Below are 7,455 nucleotides of genomic sequence, written 5' to 3' on the forward strand. Positions count from 1 at the left end.
TTAAATGACGATACAAAATTCTGACAGAACTTGAAACAGCTAAGTCTCACGTATTGCTGGAAGAAATGTAAAACTATAGAGTCACATTGGATCACAGTTTGGCAGTTAGTTCCCAATAGAATGAAACATGCAACTATCCTATTTCTTTTCTTTAAAAAGTATATAAAACATTCACAGCAGCTTTCTTCATAATAATCCAAACTAAAAACAACCCAAACGGTCATTAACAGGAAAAAAGATAGATCATCAGTAAAACGCTATGCACTTGAGATTTAAATCATTTTACTATATGTAAATTATTCTTCAATTAGAAAAGAAGCAGGATCTCCTCGAGATGATGTGCAGAGGCTCTGCGGACTGTTCTGCACTGATGCCCAGCCTGGATTAGGACCAGGTCAGTGTGGCTCCGTCTGAGTGGAAGGGACAGTATAAGGGGAATATACCTGGGAACTTGGGGAGGTGCAGAAGTGGGCATGAAGCAGTCATGATGCTACACCTATCACCTCACAAAAAGTAGCTCCACCTCACAAATCCTCTCTCTGTCTTGTGAATCCCATTGACTCGAGTCCAGGATAACATCTGCATGTCTAGACAGGAGACATTCTGCTCAGAATTCAATTTAAATTCCTCTGCACTTGACCATGCATATTTCTAAAGGGAAAGAGGGCTGGATAGTGGCTTTACCTAGTGGGGCTAAATGAAGACTCCTGGTAGAGATACTGCATTCCCATCATACTTTGCCTTTCTCCTCCTTCCAAGAAATGGACAAAAGCAGCTACTCGGAGAGTCTAATCCCGCTACATGCCTGCAGAGGGCAGTATAGCTATACCAGAAATGTCTAACCAGAGAAGCCCAGTCTGGGTTAAACATCTATCAATAGTAATTAGAAAATGTGGGAGAACCAGGGTAGTTGAAGAGATCACATAATTGGAAATAATAGCCAGGAAAGGAACTGTCTTTCTTAAGAAACTACCTCAGTGCAAGAGAATAATATTCTGAGCTGTTTCTCTCATACGTGGTGCTAAAGTACCGGCCAATACAGGAAGATGCCCCAGGATTCATTCTTCCCTAAGAGGGAAAGCCATCTTACAGCAATTTCCTGAGAACACATCAACCGGAGCTCCTTGATGACCTGCCTACACAACAGCAGATCAGGGTTATCATTTTCATTCAGTTTGTCGTTATAGTTATCATGCTGACTCTCTGTATCCCTGAGACGATGCCTCCCTTTGGACCTCACTGGCTATACCATGACTGTCAGCTAACAGCTGCTACATTATGTTTCTGTAAACCAGGACAAAACCCTGGTTAAAGCAAGTCCCAGGGTAAGAGGGAGACACATCGCTGTCATCTGCCCAGTACGTTGGAATTTAAATTTGCTCTTTTGACTACAGCAGATATGAGTGTGGATGGAAAACTATACCAGCAGACATTCGAGGAATCACAGCAGTGTCCAAGAGGGCAATATTGGCATGACATGGTTGTCACTCTGGAACTTCCCCCCAAAAGAGTGATTAAGGGAAGCCTTTGGGGTACTTGAAATGAACTGCACTTAAAAGAAAACGCTCATCTGCCATCTCTGAGGAATACATGCATTTCTGGTGCACGTAGTGTTCTTGAATTAGGTTCTGCCATAAGTATTCATGGCAACAATGCTCGTGATCACCTAACACTGGCCTAGAGGAATAAAAGGGACTTGAGTTGGGAGCTTGACTAAGTCTGTTGAATCCTTTCCTGGAGAATTACCAATATAGTCTTAAACAGTCACTAGAGGGAGCCCTCTTCCAGGAAACAGGTTCAACTTGTCATCTGACCCAGAAATACAGTGAAGCCGTATTCGAATGGACCCTGCATTTACTAAACTGCTTGGCATTGACTACAGAAGAGCATACCCTCACCCAGGAAGAAACAACTACCATGTTGACAGCAATAGTATCTGATATATTTAAACAGCAGTGGCCAGGCAGGCTCAGCTGAGAGGAGACTCATTTGTGGGAACATTACAGCCAGCCTAAACTATATCAGGATGTTGCTGGTCAGCATGATATCTACTGATATCCCCTTAAAGCCACAGTGTCAGAAAGTAGAAAGGAATGTTGGCTCTCTGTGATTCAGTTGGTAGAGTTTGAGCAGGTCAAGGATCAACCTTAGATCATCCCCCTGGGAAACAAACGGGCAGTGTCTCACAGAGGTACCTGAACGCTGAGTTAACAAAAAGCTTGTTTTTTGGTGGATGGAGTATTGGATACCCCCAGGCCAGGTGGAATCTTGAGTTTACTGAGCAATGACCTTTAGTAATTACACCAGTGGTGGGAAATGTATGATATATGAGAAAACGATACTTTTCCGGGAAAGGTTAGGAGATTGTCAAGGTTACAATAACTAATGTGGACACATTAAACATTATTTAATCTATCTGCCACAACTACATGGCATCATAAAGAAGTTATACACTGAAGTATAAAAATAAATGAAAATGGAACAGAGTTATAAAATGGTTGCCTAAATTAAAGGATATTTGGGGAAATCAAATTAAAACTTACAATTGATGTAATATCCATGGATACTTATTGACCAGAAGAAAAAATGAATTTAGCTTTAGAAAAGTAATATATGTAACTGAGCACCTTTGCTAAACCTTTAAAAAAAAAAAAAAAAAGCAAGCAATAGTGAGGGGGAAAAAAAGACAGAAATGGTCCAACTGAAAAAAGATGTATCAGAAATCTCATGAGGGGATAGAGTCATGGTTCAATGTGATCATTGAAGAGGTATTCTAATTCCTAATTGGATGATAGAAGTTTTAATGTTGCAGTTTTTAAATGTCTATTTTTGTACATCAAATATTGTAGATATCACTGTATGAAGAATCTTTTGCATTTTTTCTTTTTTCTTTTTTTTTTTTTTTTTGCATTTTTCTGAAGCTGGAAACAGGGAGAGACAGTCAGACAGACTCCCGCATGCGCCCGACCGGGATCCACCCGGCACGCCCACCAGGGGCGAAGCTCTGCCCACCAGGGGGCAATGCTCTGTCCATCCTGGGCATCGCCATGTTGCAACCAGAGCCACTCTAGCACCTGAGGCAGAGGCCACAGAGCCATCCCCAGCGCCCGGGCCATCTTTGCTCCAATGGAGCCTCGGCTGCGAGAGGGGAAGAGAGAGACAGAGAGGAAGGCGCGGTGGAGGGGTGGAGAAGCAAATGGGCGCTTCTCCTGTGTGCCCTGGCCGGGAATCGAACCCGGGTCCTCCGCACGCTAGGCCGATGCTCTACCGCTGAGCCAACCGGCCAGGGCCCTCATTTTTTCTTTTTTTAAAATAATTTTTTTTCACTTACAGTTGACATACAATATTATGTTAGTTTTAGGTGTGCAACCCAATGATTAGACATTTACAGAACTTATAAAGTGATCACCCTGATAAATTTAGTCCCCGCCTGGCACCATGCATGGTTATTACAATATTATCGACTATGTTCCCTAAGCTGAACTTTACATCCCGTGACTGTTTTGTAATGACCGCTTTGTACCTCTTGAGCCGTCACCTTTTTCACCCATCTCCCCACCCCCCCTTCCATCTGGCAATCATCAAAAAAAATTATTTTTTAAATTCCTAAGGAATATATGGCAAAGAAATATTGACAATTGTCAAAGGTAAACTGGACAGAATGAAATTAATAGGTGAACTATAATTATTTCTTCATTCTCCGGGAAACCTGAGAATTTGACTGTTGGTTCCACATCTTTTAACAGTAATTCAGAGAACATCTAGGCACATACCTGATCTGAGATAAATTAGGATCCTGCTATTTAGTGAACCAGTGTGTGTGCCTGTTTGCCCACATTGCCTATTGGGTAACCAGTAATTAACAAGAGGCAGCTGCACAGAAATACAGGAGCTAGAAATCCGTCTTTGAGAGGGCTACATGATCAAGATATAAAAACCCCAGGAACCCCAGGTCTGGCGCAATTTTTGACCTAAGTAAAGACAACACTGAGGTGAGCCAGACCATCAGAGCTGCATACCTGCATATTTATGGATCCCCTTAGGATCACTTGGACTAAGCTGGATCTTGCAGGATGCCCCCTAGGCACCTGTAGGAAAACTTGCTCTGTTTCTTCTAAGGACCTTGCTGAGTGGGCTTTTCTTTGTATTGCATAGTGATCTCTTCGTGAAAACCCACAGGAGGTTATTTCTCTCAGATCACGGAGCTGGAGTTGGTAGTGTGTCTCCTAAATAAGGGGTGCACTCTCACTTCTTGGTTACTGAGAGCCGTGCAAGTGACCTTCTCACCCTCCTCACTGTGGTCAGTAGGGAGTTCAGAGTTGAAGGAGCTGCCAGCTGAGTTCTCAGAACTCCCTCCCGAGTCTGTGCACTCGCCTCACATTTATCATCCACATCAAAGAGTAGCAACAATTCACCTCTATTGACATTCCCCTCTTCCAAAATACCCGTCAGTGTTCCTCAACCCTTAGTCACCTACTAATGGGAAAGCTGAGTCACACCTGCTACATGGGACCATGACTAGAGGATGCTCTGGAAGTATTCTGAACACCAAGTAGGAAGGACCTCACATTCTCCACTGCCTTGGGCTGTGCTCTGCTTTCTAAACTAGCAACAGCACAAAGCAGAGTTCCCGAGAGAATGAATACCCTTTTCCCTCAGAGCACAGGGAACCCTCAGGAGGCCTGGAGAACAGACATTAAGCCATTACGGTATTGAGAGTTCTCAGGACATGTAAGTGCTCAGCTCAGTGACTCCGAGTAACTCTGTCTAGGGAAATGAGGAGTCCGGACGGGGCTGGGGCCAGAGGTGGGGAATGAGAAGGGAATTTGAAACAGTGTCGGGGACCTGTTACCCCTGTTGACCATACATGCTGCCCTCCTGGTTTCCTTTGGATCCCTCTGGCAGCGGTAAGGGTGGATGAGAGGAGGCAGGAGCCTTTAGCTGAAGTGTGGATTCTGAATAAAACTGTAGACACCGAGCAGAGAAGGCTTCTGCATCTAGAGACTGCCGTGGGGAGAGAGCGTCTGGGGAGAGAGCGTCTGGCTGTCGGAGGCCACCAGGACTGAATCCTCCGTGTTCACAGTCCACACCTGCCGGGTGTGCCTCCTCCGAGCCCACCGTCGGAGAACAGTGAGTTCCAAAGTGCCTATGAATCAAACCTTGTCAAAAGTCATTTTGAGTGTTCTGATAAGATAGCAGTGAATCAGGAAAGGGTTACCCATGAGTTATTATCAAAATTTACAAGGGCTATCGGTGTGTACAAAAAAGAGTGCATGGTCACTATGACTAAGCCCCCGGTTCTCATATGTTTGGTTAACCTAAGTGCAGTCCAGGCAGACTTCCAGCGTTTAACCATGACCGGCTACTTACTTCACCCAAATATTTTTCTCTGCCGCGCAGTATAAACAGCTGACTCTGGGGGAGGGAGTGCTGACCACCTGCCAGGCATTGTGCTTCTACTCGTTTTAGCTCACGGAGCCCTCCCAGTAACCCTGTGAGATGGGGACTCCCATTGTCCTCGCTGACGGCTAGAAAAACTGTGTCACAGACAGATGACATAACTTGCCCTAGACCGCTTACCTGAGAAGGATGGGACCCCTACCTGGAAAGGGGGCCATGCTCTCAGTCTCCATGCAGTGACATCTCCACAACAGCCAAAGAGTTTTCTCTCTTCAGGGACAAGCCAAGAGGCCTGGGTTTGCATCTCGGTTCTAACAAGAAACTGTCATGATTGATGTTTTACATTTTATTTATTCTTTTTTTTTTTAGAGAGAGGAGACAGAGAGAGAAAGAGACAGAGAGAGGAAAGAGATAGAAAGAACAGAGGGAGGAGCAGGAAGCATCAACTCCTATAGGTGCCTTGACCAGGCAAGTCTGGGGTTTCAAACCAGTAACCTCAGCGTTCCAGGTCAACGCTTTTACCCACTGCGCCACCACAGGTCAGGAAACTGTCGTGATTGATAATGAAGGTCCTGCCTCCGACCAATCTTCGATTTTCCCCTTCTTTAAAATAGAAAGGTTAAACTACATGGTGTGTGAGAGTTTCTCCAGCTCAAGGGTTCTATGAGTCACTTAAAAGTTAAAGCGATGAGAAACCAAGAGGCACCTTCCCGGAATAAGGGCTCCCGCCATTCCTGGCCGGCCTCGGCCCCACCCCCACCCCGCGATGAATTAATTAAACAAAGCCTTGCTCTTTAAGCCGGCAACTTGAGGTCCACTGCGTTTCTTCCTTACATCTGTTGACAGAATGCTAAGTGACCATCCAGGAATGCTTTCATTCTACAAATATTTATCAAGGGACGGTTCTGTTCCAGGCACCGCGCCAGGGCGGGTGGTGTAACAACGAACCAGACATAGTCCTCATACTTGGGCAGTGCGGAGTCTACTGGGGAAGACAGTGGGCCCGGTGCTACGCCTCAGTCCCACACTGCGCGCGTGCGAGAGGGGCAACCGATCCAGACGTGGCGGCCCGGCTTCCGAAAGGGTGCGATATCGGTTCTGAGCCTGCACGGTGGGGATAGATCACCGGGGCTGGCGGAAGGGAGAGTGGGCATTCCAGGCAGATGGGATAGTAAGGCCCTAAGGGGAGAAGAAGCAAGAAATGTCTTACAACTGGAACATGAAATGCAAGAGGGAAGGAAGAGGGCGGAGACAAGGCCACGTGGCCCAGCCGGAGCCGCCACAGGGAGCTTGGCAGGCCACAGGGAGGAGCTCGCCTTTGGTCTGTGGGTAATATGGAGGCTTACACAGCAGGAACATGACTTTATGGGCTGAGTTGTGTTCCCCAAAAAGATGTATTGGAGTCCTATCCCCCGGTACTTCAGAATGTGACCTCGTTTGGAGACAGGGGCTTCACAGGTGTAATCAAGTTGAAACGAGGTCCTTAGGGTGGGTTCTAGTTCAGGATGACTGGTGTCTTCATAAAAAGGGGAAATTTGGACTCAGAAACATGCACAGAGTCTGGAAGAGGATGTGAAGAGGACGGGGTGGCAAGAGAGACCACCAAGGTGTCTACAAGCCGAGGAGAGAGGAGGCGTGGCGCTGACCCCTCCCTCACCGTGCCCACAAGGAGCCCACCGTCTCGACACCTTGACTGTGGACGTCTAACCTTCAGAACTGTGAGACAATAAATTTTTGTTACGCCCTTCCATTTGTAGTACTCTGTTACCTAGCAGACAAATGCAGGGACTTCCTCTAATTTGCATTTTAAAAACAATTGTTCTGCCTACAGTGTAGAGAATAAATGGAAAGGGGACAAGAATGGCTGCAAGGAGGCCATTTCGAAGGAGCAGGTGACCAAGGTCCCCGTGAGGACAGTGGTGGCAGAGACGGAGAGAGGCTGGCGGGTGGGGAGAGTTGGTAGAGGCCAAGCTGCCAGGCTGTCCTCACGGGCTGAGAAGTGAGAGGACGTGAGGAATCAAGGGCAGTGTTGGTCCCTGTTTGTAGCTCCGATAA

This window comes from Saccopteryx leptura, chromosome 2, assembly GCF_036850995.1.
Source record: "Saccopteryx leptura isolate mSacLep1 chromosome 2, mSacLep1_pri_phased_curated, whole genome shotgun sequence".
In the NCBI taxonomy this organism is placed as follows: domain Eukaryota; kingdom Metazoa; phylum Chordata; class Mammalia; order Chiroptera; family Emballonuridae; genus Saccopteryx; species Saccopteryx leptura.